Source organism: Bos taurus, chromosome 1 (assembly GCF_002263795.3).
Source record: "Bos taurus isolate L1 Dominette 01449 registration number 42190680 breed Hereford chromosome 1, ARS-UCD2.0, whole genome shotgun sequence".
Lineage (NCBI taxonomy): Eukaryota > Metazoa > Chordata > Mammalia > Artiodactyla > Bovidae > Bos > Bos taurus.
This window is the reverse complement of record NC_037328.1, coordinates 54,865,554-54,883,485: the sequence shown is the minus strand read 5'-3', so window position 1 is coordinate 54,883,485 and position 17,932 is coordinate 54,865,554.

The window sequence follows — 17,932 nt, the reverse complement described above, 5'->3', positions numbered from 1 at the left end:
TAGGCCTTTGGTTAGGTATGCCTGGAACACTTGATCATTGTTAATTTTTGTTTGTTTCTCAGAATTCTCACAGTTTCATTTTGTAGTGAATTAGAATGCTAAAATATTTGCTCTCACAATGAAGAATGGTTTGTTAAAAACCTCTGCTTTGTGTGCTTAGTTTTGTGCTACCTGCATAAGACACTCATTTCCACATTTAGTCTAGATATATACCATGTTAGGTGGGCATGAAATATGTCTCTAATTTTAATTGGTTACAGTTAATCAAAAGAAAAGGTCAACAACTCACATAAATGAACATAAACACTTTATCCGTGATGAAAGCCAATTATAATAAGAATTTTATGCAATCAAAGATAAACTTAAATCTATATTGTTAATTAACCCTTTATCCCATGGGTAAGTTCCAAGATTTTAGTTGTTTATTTTCAAAGAAGAATATGAGTAGATAGAAAAACAGTGCAGCTTCCTTCATGAAACAACAAATACTTGGAAATGGTGTGTGTGTGCTAAGTCGCTTCAGTTGTATTCAACTTTTTGTGACTTTATGGACTGTAGTCCGCCAGACTCTTCTGTCCATGGGGATTCTCCAGGCAAGAATACTGGAGTGGGTTGCCATGCCCTTCTCCAGGGGATCCTTCCTACCCAGGGATCAAACCTGCCTCTTTTATGTCTCCTGCATTGGCAAGCAGGTTCTTTACCACTGAAAAGCCCTTGGAAATGGTACAACTACTCAAAATTCAGGTCTAAGATCATTTTAATAATTGTCTACTCTTCAAAATTCCCATGTATCAGACAATTAAGATTTTACTTATGCTTAAATGACTACTAATTTAACAAAATATTCATGATAGTTTTACTTGTTACACTAAACTCTTGAATATAATTAAACTAATAATTATGAGTGATTCAGTTGATCACAAAGTTATCACTGATTAATATATATTAAATTTAACAGAGTGATGTCAGCATGATAAAAGAATGGGGAGTTCCAGCCTTTCTCACTGAAACACCTGTTTAACAATCATCCATGGATAAAAATGACTTCATGAAATCTCCAGGATCCAGATGAAGCCTCAGTGTCCTGGAGCAGTATAGACATAAGAAAAAATATATTGAAAATGCTAAGAAAAGCAGTATTGCTTTTCCCCTCCCCTAAAACAGCACATCACAGCCCCATGGGGGAAAGAGAGAGTAAAATGAGCATCTGACTTTCCCAGACTTTCAGAGATCACTTCTCTCAAAGCCTCATGCAAGACACTGAGGGAACCAGCATGGCTGGATCACTTGGGGTTAGCTAAGAACAAAAGAAAGGGGCAGAAACTCTCAATGGCTAGAGTAAGGATCTCAACACCTGGCCCATCACTCCCCGACTTCTGCAGGAAACAGGCTTATCCATTCTGGGAACCTGTTATTGGGCCTGCACACATGTAGATCCTGGCAGCCAGCTCACTCATACACTACGCTTTGGCCAGGTTGACTGATGAGGGGCTTTCCTTGATGAAGCCAGTCTACAAAGAAGAGGTGGATTTGTGTCTTCAAATGCACAGAGACCAATGCATGGCCACAAGAATTGCAAAGAATTAGGGAAATATGACATGACCAACAGGCTTCCCTGGTGGCTCATATGGTAAAGAATCTACTGGCAATGCAGGAGACCCAGGTTCAATCCCCTGGAGAAGGAAATGGGAACAAAATAAGGTTCCTAAACTGAACCTAAAGAAATAGAGACCTACAAACTGCCTGACAAAGAATTCAAGTAGTCATCTTAAAGATGCTCAGTGAACTACAAAAGAACAAAAACAACTAAAAAAATCAGGAAAATAATATAAGATATAAATATATTACAAAACTACAGTAGTCAAAACAGTATGGAACTGGCATAAAAACAAACATATAAACCATGGAATAGAATAGAGAGCCCAGAAATAAACCAAACAGATATGATAAACTGATCTTCAACAGGGATGCTAAGAACAGACAATGGGGAAGGATATTCCCTTCAATAAATGGTGTTGGAAAAACTGAATATCCATGTGCAAAATAATAAAATTGGACTCATTTTATATCCTACACAAATCGACTCAAAATAGATTAAAGACTTAAATGTTAACACCTGAAAACAACACTTCTAGAAGAAAATAGGAAAAACCTTCTTGACATTGGCCTTGGTAATGATTTCTTGGCTATAACACCAAAAGCATAGGCCAAAAAGCAAAAATAGACAAGTATGACTACATCCAACTAAAATGATTCTGCATGATAAAGAAAAAAATCAATCAAAATGAAAAGAAAACTTAAAGAACAGGTGAAAATATGTGCAACCCATATAACTGATAAAGGGCTAATATCTTAAATATATAAGGAACTCCTATAATTCAATGGCAAAAACCAAATAACCCATAATAGACAAAGGACTTAACCATTCCACCAAAGAAGATACACAAATGGCCAACAGATTTATGAAAATGTGCTCAGTATCACTAAACACCAGGGAAATGCAAATTAAAATCACAATGAGCTAATCTTCTTTTAAGAAATAGTTTCTATCCTCCTGTTGGGCCCTAGTAAAAAATGGAATGATTAACTACAGGCCCCTTAGTTACTATATGACTTGAGCTATGCATCATGAACTAGATATTACATGACTCATCAAGCTATAAAGGTGGATTGCATAGCAGCAAGTCATCATCACATGGAAGTGGGATATAAGGGTTTGGGCCTGAGCATGTCATGAAGGCTCATGCAAGTTATATGGAAAAGTGGCCTAAATGTCCATTATCCACATTCCTACTACACTGCCACACTAGAGTCTCTCTCCCAGCCTGCAAGTATTGCCTCATAGACAGCTGCCTATGATCACTAGACCAAGGAAGAGAAGACTCCAGTCTGGTTACAGATCAGTTCAGTTAAGTTCAGTCACTCATTCATGTCCAACTCTTTGTGAGCCTATGGACTGCAGCATGCCAGGCTCCCCTGTCCATCACCAGTTCCCAGGTTTACTCAAACTCATGTCCTTTGAGCCGATGATGCCATCCAACCATCTCATCCTCTGTCATCCCCTTCTCCTCCCTTCTTCAATCTTTCCCAGCATCAGGGTCTTTTCAAATGAGTCAGTTCTTCACATCAGATGGCTAAAGTATCAGCTTTAGCATCAGTCCTTCCAGTTGTCAGCAAAGTAATGTCTCTGCTTCTTAATAAGTTGTCTAGGTTGGTTATAGCTTTTCTTCCAAGGAGCAAGCATCTTTTAATTTCATAACTGTAATCACCATCTGCAGTGATTTTGGAGCCCCCAAAAATAGTCTGTCACTGTTTTCACTGTTTCCCCATCTATTTGCCATGAAGTGATGAGACCAGATGCCATGACCTTAGTTTTCTGAGTTTTAAGCCAACTTTTTCACTCTCCTCTTTCACTTTCATCAAGAGGCTCAGATGGTTCTACACAATAAGCATGCAGCACCAGAATGTGAATCACTATAGCACCCAGAAGGCAGAATTTGAAGCAGTGCACCTGGTTTTTCAATTTGTTTGGAAGGATAAATGACCAGATGTGCAATTATATACTGAATTCATGGCTTGGCTAGATGATCAAGGAACTAAATAGAACATGATTAGAAAATTGATGACGAGAAAATTTGGGGAAGAAGTATCATAAGTGGGTAAAAAACATGAAGATATTTGTCGTCAATGTAAATACTCACCAAAGGTAATCTTAGCAGAAGATTATTTTAATTATCAAGTGATTTAATTATCAATCTGTTCTGTGAATACCTATCAGCCTTCATCCCAAGCCATCCCTGTCATTACCCAATGAGCTCGTTAATAAAATGACCATAGGGACAGAGATGGAGGCTACACATGAGCTCAGCAATACAGACTTTCACTCACCACAACCTATCTTGCTATGACTGCTTCCAAGTTTGCAACCAGACATCAATACTGAGTCACCAATATGGTACTATCCCATGGGTTGATTAACCAACTACTTAATTGCAGGTTGAATATACTGAACAACTTCCATCATGGAAGAGGCAGCATGGTATTGTTATTGAAGTAGACATTTACTCTGGCTATGTATTTAATCCCTGCATATAATGCTTCTGCCAAAATATTATCTGTGGACTTAGAGAATGCCTTATCCACCATCATGTCATTACATAGAGCATAGTTTCTGATCAAGGAACTCGCTTCACAACAAATGAAGTGAGTACAATGGGTATATGCCCATGGTTATTCAATATTCCTCACCATCCTAAAGTAGCTAGTTTGATGGACTGGTAAAACAGCATTTCGAAGATTAAGTGTCAGCTAGGTGACAATGTCTTACAGGATTGGGACAAGCTTCTTATCTGAATCAGTATCCAATATATGATGTTCTTTCTACCAAATCCAGAATTCACATGTCCAGGGATAAAGGTGTACAACTGGAATGGCAGCACTCCCTACTACCCTAAATGACCCTCCAGTAAAAGTTTTGCTGGCTGTTACTGCGATCTTATGCTCTGTTGACTTAAAGGTGTTGGTTCCAAAGGGAGGAATGCTTCTATCTAGAGCCACCACAATGGTTTGACTGAAGTGAAAGTTAAGGCTACCCAGACATGTTGGACTCCTGAGTTTCTGAATCAACAAAGTTTATTACTGTGCTAACTGGAGTGACTGATTGTGACTACAAAGGGGAAATTGAACTGCTACCTCACAAAGGAGGAAAGGAAGAGTATGTCTGCAATATAGGTGATCCCAAATGTCCTGTGGTTAAGGTCAAGGTAAAACTATAATAATCCAATCCAGACAGAATTACTAACTAATACTAATTAAAAGATGCTTAGTCCTTGGAAGAAAAGTTATGACCAAACTAGATAGCATATTGAAAAGCAGAGACATTACTTTGCCACCAAAGTCCGTCTAGTCAAGGCTATGGTTTTTCCTGTGGTCATGTATGGATGTGAGAGTTGGACTGTGAAGAAAGCTGAGCGCTGAAGAATTGATCCTTTTGAACTGTGGTGTTGGAGAAGACTCTTGAGAGTCCCTTGGATGGCAAGGAGATCCAACCAGTCCATTCTGAAGGAGATCAGTCCTGGGATTTCCTTGGAAGCAATGATGCTAAAGCTGAAACTCCAGTTCTTTGGCCACCTCATGCGAAGAGTTGACTCATTGGAAAAGATTCTGATGCTGGGAGGGATTGGGGGCAGGAGGAGAAGGGGACGACAGAGGATGAGATGGCTGGATGGCATCACTGACTCTATGGTCGTGAGTCTGAGTGAACTCTGGGAATTGGTAATGGACAGGGAGGCCTGGCGTGCTGCGGTTCATGGGGTCACAAAAAGTTGGACACCACTGAGTGACCGAACTGAACTGATTAATTAGTTAAGTATTGTTAACATTATATCATAGTATTTAAGTTATAAGATATCAAGGAGAAAAGTAAACATCACTATTACAGGGAAGAGATTAGTGTAGTTTGACAGTACATAACATAGCTGTATCATATTGGGTAGCATTTTGGTCTTATTTTCTTTACTTGGAAATTAAGTATAGTTAAAGGAGATGCATATAGGTGCCAAGCTGACATGACAGACTTCTGATGGTTAATTTTAAATGTCAAATTAACTAGGCCATGGGTTCCCCAGATATTTGCTTAAACATTATTCTGAGTATTTCTGTGAAGGTGTTTCTAGATGAGAGTAGCATTTGAATTAGTAGACTAAAGAAAGCAGGTTGCCCTCCCCAGTGTGAGTATGCCTCATCCAATTTATGGAAGGCTGAATGGTGCAAATATGCTAAGGGAGAATTCATTCTCTCTGCATGACTGCCTTCAAGCTGGGATATCAGTCTTCTTCTGCCCTCAGACTTGAACTTGGATTGGAATTTACACTGTTGGTTCTCCTGATTCTCAGGCTTTCAGACTCAGACTAGGCTGTATCGTCATCTTTCCTGAGCCTCCAAGTTGTCCTCTACAGATCTTGGAACTGCTCAGCCTCCACAACTGCATGAGCCAGTGCCTTATTTTTTACATATATATCTCTTATTGTCTCTGTTTCCCTGGAAAAAAGTATTATAAAAACAGTAGATAGGGAGGATGCCCAAATTTCTCTAACTATAGTATCAAGGAAACTTTTTCAAGTAGTTTATATACTGTAAACTATAAGTAGTTTTTATTTAATCTGAGGACTTTTTCAAGAGGTGTGAGCTGAGAGAAGTAGCTAAAGAAATCACTGAATAAATTAATTTTTATTGTAGGAAAAAATTAATACTGATGGAAGCCAGAGGATAATCAAATGTATAAGATACAAGAAAAGGATGGCATAATCAACAGACAGGCAAAAAGTAATAATATCCTGTTATTAGGACAGAAGTAAGGATGGGGTAGCTTACAGTATGATTAGGGTAACATTTCAATAATGTAAGGAGGCACTATTAATAGTTATCCTGGGATGACCTGCATAAGAGATTGTTCTGGGCAAACTGTGATGTTTCTAATAAATAGAAAGAAAACAAACAAACAAAAACAAAAATACACGGGTGCAAAGACATGTTGTGAATAAGGGGGCAGAAAGTTGAGATAATTTACTTGATGGTTTCTATACACTCTGTGAAATATATAGTCATCTATTGAGACTGAGAGCAAGTCCCTTGGTGAATATAAAGGTGAGTAGCTAGGTTAGAGTTCAGAGAGTAGAAAGCATTGAATTGCCAGCTGTATGAAATCAGAGAAAGCTAACTAGAACAAGAACCGATTAACTGGTGGTATCATTGATTGTTTAGTTGCTGAATCATGTCCAACTCTTGCAACCACATGGACTACATAGACTGCAGGGCTCCTCTGTCCATCGAATTTCCCAGGCAAAAATAGTGGAGTGGGGTGCCATTGCCTTCTCCATTTGGTGCTATTGAGTACTCAATTAAAATGGAGAGCATGTCTATAACAAAGAGCAAGATCTGCATTTGTGGTTCTTACTCAGCAAGAACTCAATGGTCTAGTGATGGCATTCAGAATCAGAACTTTCTAGATAAGTTTTACATAAGGAAAATGGGACTAAAAAGTAGAGCACTGTTTCCAAAGTAGGAGTTGATTTATTGTGGTGTCAAGAAAATTTTAAAAGTTGTACTTCTTTATAAACTTTATCTTGTCCATTTTCCAAATATTTAAAAGTAATTTAGATAATTAATATATTTAATAAATTAAAACTAATATTATGTGCTTTTATATTATTGTATTTTGTATATTTACATGCATAGAGAGATGAAGAGAGTGAGCAGTCAAAAAATAGCTTTCCAAAAGCAGCATGAAACAGGCAAAATATATTGAACATATATTTATTTAAGCTTATGATATAGTCTTTGAGATGCTAAATCATGAAAACTGACTTCATTAAAGCCTCTAATCCCTGGTGCCAACCTTTTTCTCACTTCCTTATGACTTATCTTAAAAATATAAAATGAGCATAGCTGAGTTAAATAATTGGAAATGTAGGAACTTTCATCATTGACAAGTGTTCCATCTCAGCTCTGAAAGCTAAATGCTTCCAAATTTGATCAACAGATGCAAAGAGGAGCTGTGGGAGCACTAATACAAATGAAGTGAAGGTAATGATCCAGGGGAAAAGAAGGCTGAGACATTGAGAGGATAGGGTTTTACACAAGTGTTTCACACAAATATGAAAATTATCAGGATGATAATAAAAGTAAAGAATAATGATGTGATACCAAGTAGTTTGTAAACATCAGTCACAATGAGGGTTAAAGATTTTTTTTTTTAAATGATGTAAAACATGGAATCTGGGGGACATAAATTTGGAAAAAAAAGTCAAAAGAAGTGGTGAGTGAGTTTTCCACAGAAAAGACACAAGTGGGATGAGGGTAAAGATTGATGGATTAGCCAGGATAGTGAGGTCAAAACAGCCAGAGTGTCAAAATAGCCACTCCGGTATTTTTGCCTGGGAAATTCGATGGATAGAGGAGCCCTGCAGGCTATAGTCCATGAGGTCACAAGAGATTCAGCAACTAAACAATCAATGATACCAAAAAAAAAAAAAAAAGGCCAAAAAAAAAAAAAAAACCACAAACACACAAAAAAGCCTTTTTTCCCTTGCTGAAAAGAGACAAGACAGTTATAGCCTGGGTGGATTTCACTTTTGAGGAATTTGGGGAATCTGTTGGATCAGGAGACTCTATTCTCCCTGGAAGGAGTCCTTTTCTGTCTAAATAGACTGTGTGGCTCTGGCTTTGAGGTTGCTATTCCACTGACTCTCAGGGAGTGGTGAGAGATCTGATCTGTATATAATAAGATTAACAGGCAAATGAATAGACAAAGGGCCCGGAGTCCAGAGGCCACATTAATCACTGGGGTCTGTTCCATCTCAGAACTCACTCACCTCAGAGTCCAGAGGACAGTCATGGGAGTACAGAGACAGGTGAAGAGGAGACAGTGGTTCTAGGGTAGGACATGAGAAGGAGGTCATGTGATTGAGATATTAGGGCAATCTGTAACATAGTAGCCAGATGTCATTGTAGGTGACTAGATGATACAACTGGGGCTCAGACTCATCAGTGCTGCTGCCTGCATATTTATCTAATTCTGGGAGTAAAACTTTCAATCATTTGTAAAACATTTATACACTATGGTTCCTACATCTAAGATGCTAAAGAATTACAAGACAGAATTCCAGGCTGCCCTGAATTACCTCACATTATGAAATTTTCTTCATTTTGAAGAATGATACAAAATGGATGCAAGTGGTAATGGCCTGAAAATTAGCATCTGGTCCCATTACTTCAAGGCAAATAGATAGGGAAACAGTGACAGACTTTATTTTCTTGGGCTCCAAAATCACTGCAGATGGTGACTGCAGCCATGATATTAGAAGATGCTTACTCCTTGGAAGAAAAGTCATGACCAACATAGCATATTAAAAAGCAGAGACATTACTTTGACAACAAAGGTCCATCTAGTCAAAGCTGTGCCTTTTCCAGTAGTCATGTATGGATATAAGAGTTGGACTATAAAGAAAGCTGAGTGCTGAAAAATTGATGCTTTTGAAATCTGGTGTTGGAGAAGACTCTTGAGAGTCCCTTGCACTGCAAGGAGAACCAACAAGTCATTCCTAAAGGAAGTCAGTCCTGAATATTCATTGGAAGGACTGATGTTGAAGCTAAAACTACAATACTTTGGCTACCTGATGCAAAGATCTGATTCATTTGAAAAGACCCTGACGCTGGGAAAGATTGAAGGCAGGAGGAGAAGGGGACAAAAAGAGATTGAGATAGCTGGATGGCATCACTGACTCAATGGACAAGAGTTTGAGTAAACTCCGGGATCTGGTGATGGACAGGGAGGCCTGGCGTGCTGCAGTCCGTGGGGTTGCAAAGAGTCGGACATGACTGAGTGACTGAACAGAACTGAACTGAACTGGAAAACTGTGTCTTTAAACAATTTAGTTTAAATTTTCTCCATCTATAAAATAATGTTATAAACATATATATATATATATACACACACAAGAATGCAAAAGTATGAAGTCAACAAACACCTGGAGTAACAGGCAAATTTGGCCTTGGAATATGGAATGAAGCAGGGCAAAGACTAATAGAGTTTTGCCAAGAAAAGGCAGTCATAGCAAACACCCTCTTCCAAGACTACAAGAAAGACTCTACATATGGACATCTCCAGATGGTCAACACGGAAATCAGATTGATTATATTCTTTGAAGCCAAAGATGAAGAAGCTCTATACAGTCAACAAAAACAAGACCAGGAGCTGACTGTGGCTCAGATCATGAACTCCTTATTGCCAAATTCAGACTTAAATTGAAGAAAGTGGGGAAAACCACTAGACCATTCAGGTATGACCTAAATCAAATCCCTTATGATTATACAGTAGAAGTGAGAAATAGATTTAAGGGCCTAGATCTGATAGATAGAGTGCCTGATGAACTATGGACGGAGGTTCATGACATTGTACAGGAGACAGGGATCAAGACCATCCCCATGGAAAAGAAATGCAAAAAAGCAAAATGGCTGTCTGGGGAAGTCTTACAAATAGCTGTGAAAAGAAGAGAAGTGAAAAGAAAAGGAGAAAAGGAAAGATATAAGCATCTGAATGCAGAGTTCCAAAGAATAGCAAGAAGAGATAAGAAAGCCTTCCTCAGTGATCAATGCAAAGAAATAGAGAAAAACAACAGAATGGGAAAGACTAGAGATCTCTTCAAGAAAATCAGAGATACCAAAGGAACATTTCATGCAAAGATGGGCTCAATAAAGGACAGAAATGGTATGGACCTAACAGAAGCAGAAAATATTAAGAAGAGGTGGCAAGAATACACAGAAGAACTGTACAAAAAAAGATCTTCACGACCCAGATAATCATGATGGTGTGATCACTGACCTAAAGCCAGACATTCTGGAATGTGAAGTCAAGTGAGCCGTAGAAAGCATCACTACGAACAAAGCTAGTGGAGGTGATGGAATTCCAGTGGACCTATTTCAAATCCTGAAAGGTGATGCTGTGGAAATGATGCACTCAATATATCAGCAACTTAGAAAACTCAGCAGTGGCCACAGGATTGGAAAAGGTCAGTTTTCATTCCAATCCCAAAGAAAGGCAATGCCAAAGAATGCTCAAACTACCTCACAATTGCACTCATCTCACTCGCTAGTAAACTAGTGCTCAAAATTCTCCAAGCCAGGCTTCAGCAGTACGTGAACCGTGAACTTCCTGATGTTCAAGCTGGTTTTAGAAAAGGCAGACGAACCAGAGATCAAATTGCCAACATCTGCTGGATTAAGGAAAAAGCAAGAGAGTTCCAGAAAAACATCTATTTCTGCTTTATTGACTATGCAAAACCTTTGACTGTGTGGATCACAATAAACTGGAAAATTCTGAAAGAGATGGGAATACCAGGACACCTGACCTGCCTCTTGAAAAATCTGTATGCAGGTCAGGAAGCAACAGTTAGAACTGGACATGGAACAACAGGCTGGTTCCAAATAGGAAAAGGAGTACATCAAGGCTGTATATTGTCACCCTGTTTATTTAACTTATATGCAGAGTACATCATGAGAAACGCTGGACTGGAAGAAACACAAGCTGGAATCAAGATTTCCAGAAGAAATATCAATAACCTCAGATATGCAGATGACACCACGCTTATGGCAGAAAGTGAAGAGGAACTCAAAAGCCTCTTGATGAAAGTGAAAGTGGAGAGTGGAAAAAGTTGGCTTAAAGCTCACGAAGATCATGGCATCCGGTCCCAACACTTCATGGGAAATAGACGGGGAAACAGTGGAAACAGTGTCAGACTTTATTTTGGGGGGCTCCAAAATCACTGCAGATGGTGACTGCAACCATGAAATTAAAAGACGCTTACTCCTTGGAAGGAAAGTTACGACAAACCTAGATAGCATATTCAAAAGCAGAGACATTACTTTGCCAACAAAGGTCCGTCTAGTCAAGGCTATGGTTTTTCCTGTGGTCATGTATGGATGTGAGAGTTGGACTGTGAAGAAAGCTGAGCGCTGAATAATTGATGCTTTTGAACTGTGGTGTTTGAGAAGACTCTTGAGAGTCCCTTGGACTGCAAGGAGATCCAACCAGTCCATTCTGAAGGAGATCAGCCCTGGGATTTCTTTGGAAGGAATTGTGCCGAAGCTGAAACTCCAGTACTTTGACCACCTCATGCGAAAAGTTGACTCATTGGATAAGACTCTGATGCTGGGAGGGATTGGGGGCAGGAGGAGAAGGGGACGACAGAGGATGAGATGGCTGGATGGCATCACGGACTCGATGGACGCGAGTCTGAGTGAACTCCAGGAGTTTGTGATGGACAAGGAGGCCTGGCGTGCTGCGATTCATGGGGTCACAAAGAGTCAGACACGACTGAGTGACTGAAATGAACTGAACTGAACTGAACTGATGCACACATATTTGAAAGTGTTAGTCACTCAGCCATGTCTAACTCTTTGGGACTTCATGGACTATAGTCCACCAGGATTCTCTAACCATGGAATTCTATAGATAAGAATACTAGAGTAGGTAGCCATTCTCTTCCCCAGGGGAATCTTCCCAATACAGGGATAAAACCCATGTCTCCTGCATTGAAGACAGACTCTTTACAGTCTGAGCCACCAAGGAAGCCCATATATATGTGTGTGTGCATGCATGCTAAATTGCTTCAGCTGTGCCCAATTCTCTGTGACCTTATGGGCTGTAGCCTGCCATGGGATTCTCTGTTCCTCTGTCCATGGGATTCTCCAGGCAAGAATACTGGAGTGGGTTGCCATGCTTTCCTCCATGGGATCTTCCCAACCCAGGGATCAAACCTGCATCTCTTATGTCTCCTGCATTGGCAGGTGGGTTCTTTACCACTAGCACCACCTGGTAAGCCATATATAGACTTCCTATTTGTGCGTGTGTATGTGTGTGTGTGTTGTGTATGTATGTATGTACGTATGCATATATATATACACAACCACATTCCCAGGTGGCACTAGTGGTAAAAGAATCTGCCTGCCAATGCAGGAGATGCAAGATAGATAGTTTTGATCCGAGTTGGGAAGGTCCCATGGAGTAGGAAATGGCAGCCTGTTCCAGTATTCTTGCCTGGGAAATCCCATGGACAGAGGTGCCTGGTGGGCTACAGCCCATAGGGTTACAGAGAATTGGACACCACTGAGCAACTAAGCATACACTCATACATAATATACTAAAGTGAGTAGAATGTATTTTATATCTCTCTTTGAGAGAGATAGGTCACAGGCTAAATGACTTGCCTAATGCCACATCGGAGAAGGCAATGGCACCCTACTACAGTACTCTTGCCTGGAAAATCCCATGGATGGAGGAGCCTGGAAGGCTGCAGTCCATGGGGTCGCTAGGAGTTGGACATGACTGAGCGACTTCACTTTCCCTTTTCACTTTCATGCATTGGAGAAGGAAATGGCAACCCACTCCAGTGTTCTTGCCTGGAGAATCCCAGGGACGGGGGAGCCTGGTGGTCTGCCATCTCTGGGGTCCCACAGAGTCGGACACAACTGAAGCGACTTAGCAGCAGCAGCAGAAGCAGCAATGCCACACAGTACTATACTAGGTTCTTGTTTGTAGAGGTGAATTTGGAGTCCAGGTCTCTGGCAGAGAGTTATATGATTCCACAAATTTGATATGTGAATGCTAATTGTATTTACCCCTGTTTTACAAAATAGTAATTTCTGTATCACGATGAATTCAGGATAAAACTTAACCTAAGAGGAAAGCTAGAAACAAAGCAGATTCTAGAGAAGTAATTATAATCAATGCTCAGCTAAGTATCCTAATGCTAATCCTGTCTTGATAAGTGACCCTTTCTTATAAATTTACCATGAGACTCATTCTGCATACAAGGGATATGTATAAATGGAAGAAAATGTCAATTTGATATTAATTAGTCTCATGTTTGAGATGTTGGAAGCAGAGGTATGGAAAAGCTCAGTTAGAAAAAAATGGCCAAGCACAAAGCCCCAAGAGATGTACAAAACTAAACATACAAAACTAAAATTCTGGCATTTTACCAATTTTGGGCTGAACTGCAGGTAGAAGGGGGAAAAGTATTCATGACTGTTCTTCAAACCAGGTGAAAGAAAGACTAGAGAGCAAGATGGATGAGTTCTAAGAGGATTCTGAATCAATTCACCACTGTCTGACATAGAAGAGTGGGTATACACAGAGTGAGTTTTTACACAAAGTGAGCTTGCCCGTTTCCTAAATGATTCTGTTAAAGTATTGCACTCAATATGCCAGCAAATCTGGAAGATTCAGCAGTGGTCACAGGACTGGAAAAGCTGAGTTTTCATTCAAATCCCAAAGAAAGGAAATTCCAAAGAATGTTCAAACTGCAGCAGCACACTCTAGCAAAGTAATACTCAAAATTCACCAAGCCAGGATTCAACAATAAGTGAACCATGAAATTCCAGATGTTCAAGCTGGATTTAGAAAAGGCAGAGGAACCAGAAATCAAACTGCAAACATCTGTTAAATCATCAAAAACAGCAAGAGAGTTCCAGAAAAACATCTACTTTTGCTTTATTCAGTTCAGTTTAGTCGCTAGGTCATGTCTGACTCTTTGTGACCCCATGAATCACAGCACGCCAGGCCTCCCTGTCCATCACCAACTCCCGGAGTTCACTCAAACTCATGTCCCTCGAGTTGGTGATGCCATCCAGCCATCTTATCCTCTGTTAGCCCCTTCTCCTCCTGTCCTCAATCCCTCCCAGCATCAGGGTATTTTCCAATGAGTCAACTCTTCGTATGAGGTAGCCGAAGTATTGGAGTTTCAGCTTTAGAATCAGTCCTTCCAATGAACACCAAGAACTGATTTCCTTTAGGATGGACTGGTTGGATCTCCTTGCAGCCCAAGGGACCCTCAAGAGTCTTCTCCAACACCACAGTACAAAAGCATCAATTCTTCGGCACTCAGCTACTTCACAGTCCAACTCTCACATCCATACATGACCCCTGGAAAAACCATAACCTTGACTAGATTGATCTTTGCTGGCAAAGTATTATCTCTGCTTTTTAATGTGCTGTCTAGGTTGGTCATAACTTTCCTTCCTAGGAATGAGCATCTTTTAATTTCATGGCTGTAATCACCATCTGCAGTGATTTTGGAGCCCCAGAAAATAAAGTCTAAAACTGCTTCCACTGTTTTCCCATCTATTTCCTATGAAGAGATGGGACAAGATGCCATGATCTTAGTTTTCTGAATGTTGAGCTTTAAGCCAATTTCTTCACTCTCATCTTTTACTTTCATCAAGAGGCTTTTTAGTTCCTCTTCATTTTATGCCATAAGGGTGGTGTCACCTGCATATCTAAGGTTACTGATATTTCTCCTAGCAATCTTGATTACAGCTTGTGCTTCTTCCAGCCCAGCGTTTCTCATGATGTACTCTGCATATAAGTTAAATAAGAAGGGTGACAATATACAGCCTTGATGTACTCCTTCTCCTATTTGGAACCAGTCTGCTGTTCCATGTCCACTTCTAACTGTTGCTTCCTGACCTGCATACAGATTTCTCAAGAGGCAGGTCAGGTGGTCTGGTATTCCCATCTCTTTCAGAATTTTACACGGTTTATTGTGATCCACACAGTCAAAGGCTTTGGCATAGTCAAGAAAGCAGAAATAGATGTTTTTCTGGAACTCTCTTGCTTTTTCCATGATCCAGCGGATGTTGGCAATTTGATCTCTGGTTCCTCTGCCTTTTCTAAAACCAGCTTGAAAATCTGGAAGTTCACGGTTCATGTATTGCTGAAGCCTGGCTTGGAGAATTTTGAGCATTACTTTACTAGCGTGTGAGATGAATGCAATTGTGCAGTAGTTTGAGCATTCTTTAGCATTGCCTTTCTTTGGGATTGGAATGAAAACTGACCTTTGCCAGTCCTGCTGCCGCTGCTGAGTTTTCCAAATTGCTGGCATATTGAGTGCATCACTTTCACAGCATCATCTTTCAGGATTTGAAATAGCACAACTGGAATTCTATCACCTCCACTAGCTTTGTTCATAGTGATGCTTTCTAAGGCCCACTTGTCTTCACATTCCAGGGTGTCTGGCTCTAGGTGAGTGATTACACCATCTGCTTTATTGGCTATGCCAAATCCTTTGACTGTGTGGATCACAACAAACTAGAAAATTCTTCAAGAGATGGGAATACCAGGCCACCTGGCCTGTTCCTGAGAAATGTGTACTCAGATCAGGAAGCAATAGTTAGAACTGGACATAGAACAACAGACTGGTTCCAAATTGGGAAAAGAGTATGTCAAGGCTGCATATTGTCACTCTGCTTATTTAACTTACATGCAGAGTACATCAAGAGAAATGCTGGGCTGGATGAAGCACAAGCTGGAATCAAGATTGCCAGGAGAAATGTCAATAACCTCAGATATGCAGATGACACTACCCTTATGGCAGAAAGCAAAGAACTAAAGAACCTCTTGATGAAAGTGAAAGAGGAGAGTGAAAAAGCTCACTTAACCTCTACATTCAAAAAGCTAAGATCGTGGCATCCAGTCCCATGACTTTATGGGAAATAGATGGGGAAACAATGGAAACAATGACAGACTTTATTTTGGGGGGCTCCAAAATCACTGCAGATGATGACTGCAGCTACAAAATTAAAAAATGCTTGCTCCTTGCAAGAAAAGTTATGACCAACCTAGACAGCATATTAAAAAAGACATTACTTTGCCAACAAAGTTCTGTCTAGTCAAGGCTATGGTTTTTCCAGTAGTCATGTATGGATGTGAGAGTTGGACTATAAAGAAAGCTGATTGCCAAAGAATTTATGCTTTTGAACTGCAGTGTTGGAGAAGACTCTTCAGAGTACCTTGGACTGCAAGGAGATCTAATCAGTCCATCCTAAAGGAGATCAGTCCTGGGTGCTCATTGGAAAGACTGATGTTGAAGCTGAAACCCCAATACTTCAGCCACCTGATTCAAAGAGCTGACACATTTGAAAAGGCCCTGATGCTGAGAAAGATTGAATGCAGAAGGAGAGGGGGACGACAGAGGATGAGATAGTTTGATAGCATCACTGACTCCTTGAACATGAGTTTGAGTAAGCTCCAGGAGTTGCTGAAGGACAGGGAAGCCTGCGTGCTGCAGTCCATTGGGTCACAAAGAGTCGGACATGAGTGAGTGACTGAACTGAACTGAACTGAACTGAGCTTGCCTGTTAGAGAAAGTGACCTAATCAATTTTTTGTATGTCTGAAACTGTATCTTATTAATTGCTCCTTCTGTGTGCTTGGGTATAAAAAAATAAAAAAACAGGAGAAAGAGGAAGAATAAATCTTTTTCATGTACACACTAATAAAAGGCAATGCCAGTTTGTGGAGGGTGAGGGCAGTGATTAAGCAAAAGCTATACCTACTTCTGAGCTTCAAATATTGAATTTTACATCTCTTTGACTAATGCTGCTGAGATGAGTCTCAGGATTTTATATTTTTCTATTTGTTTAATGTGAGGAGCAGTAGTTGATGCATTCTAGCACACTGGGGATAGAAGGAAAGTCCCATGTGCATACTTTGGAGGTGACTAACACCCAAACAGGAAACACCAGCAAAGTTTCCTAGAGAAAGGATTACTGGAGCAGAACATGGAAACATAATATAGTGTATGTAGTTAACATATATGTGCTCATAATATGGTACAACTTGTTCTAAGTGCTTTCCATACTTTAACTCATTTAGTCTTTGTATTAACACTAAAAGTGCTATCGTCATCTCCATTTGACAAGTGAAGAAACTGAGGCACATCACCAGTAAGGAGCAAAATGAGTTTAAAGTCAGCTGTCTGCTCTTAGAGTCCATGGTCTTCCCTAATACTATAGTGCCTTTTAAGAAGAGGTGATAGTGGTTTTCACAGAACATGCAATGGCATAAAAGGAGAAGGAGGAATTTGAAAAGCTGAAAAAAATGAGCATTGTCAAGGCACATGTACTTATGTGTGTACATATATACATACATTTATATGTATAAATATTATGTAACTCAAATTATGTAATTAAAAAGTCACTTTGGAGGAGGAGCTAAGATGGCGGAGGAGTAGGATGGCTAGAACACTTTTTCCCCCACAAATTCATCAAAAGAACATTTAAACGCTGAGTAAATTCCACAAAACAACTTCTGAATGCTGGCAGAGGACATCAGGCACCCAGAAAAGCAACCCAAGTCTTCAAAAGGAGGCCCGTGCACGGAACAAAGGACTGAACAGAGATAGCCGGCGGCAGACCATCCCCCTCCAGTGATAGGCAGCCAGAGCTGGAAGGGGACAATCGCAGCCCCAGAGAGACATTATCTATAAAACTGTAAGCAGGCTTCTTTGCTAACTAAAACTTCTTGGGGGTCTGGACGGTCAACATCTGCCTGAGAAAGTGTGCTGGTGCACAACTAGATAACCGAGCGGCGGGGA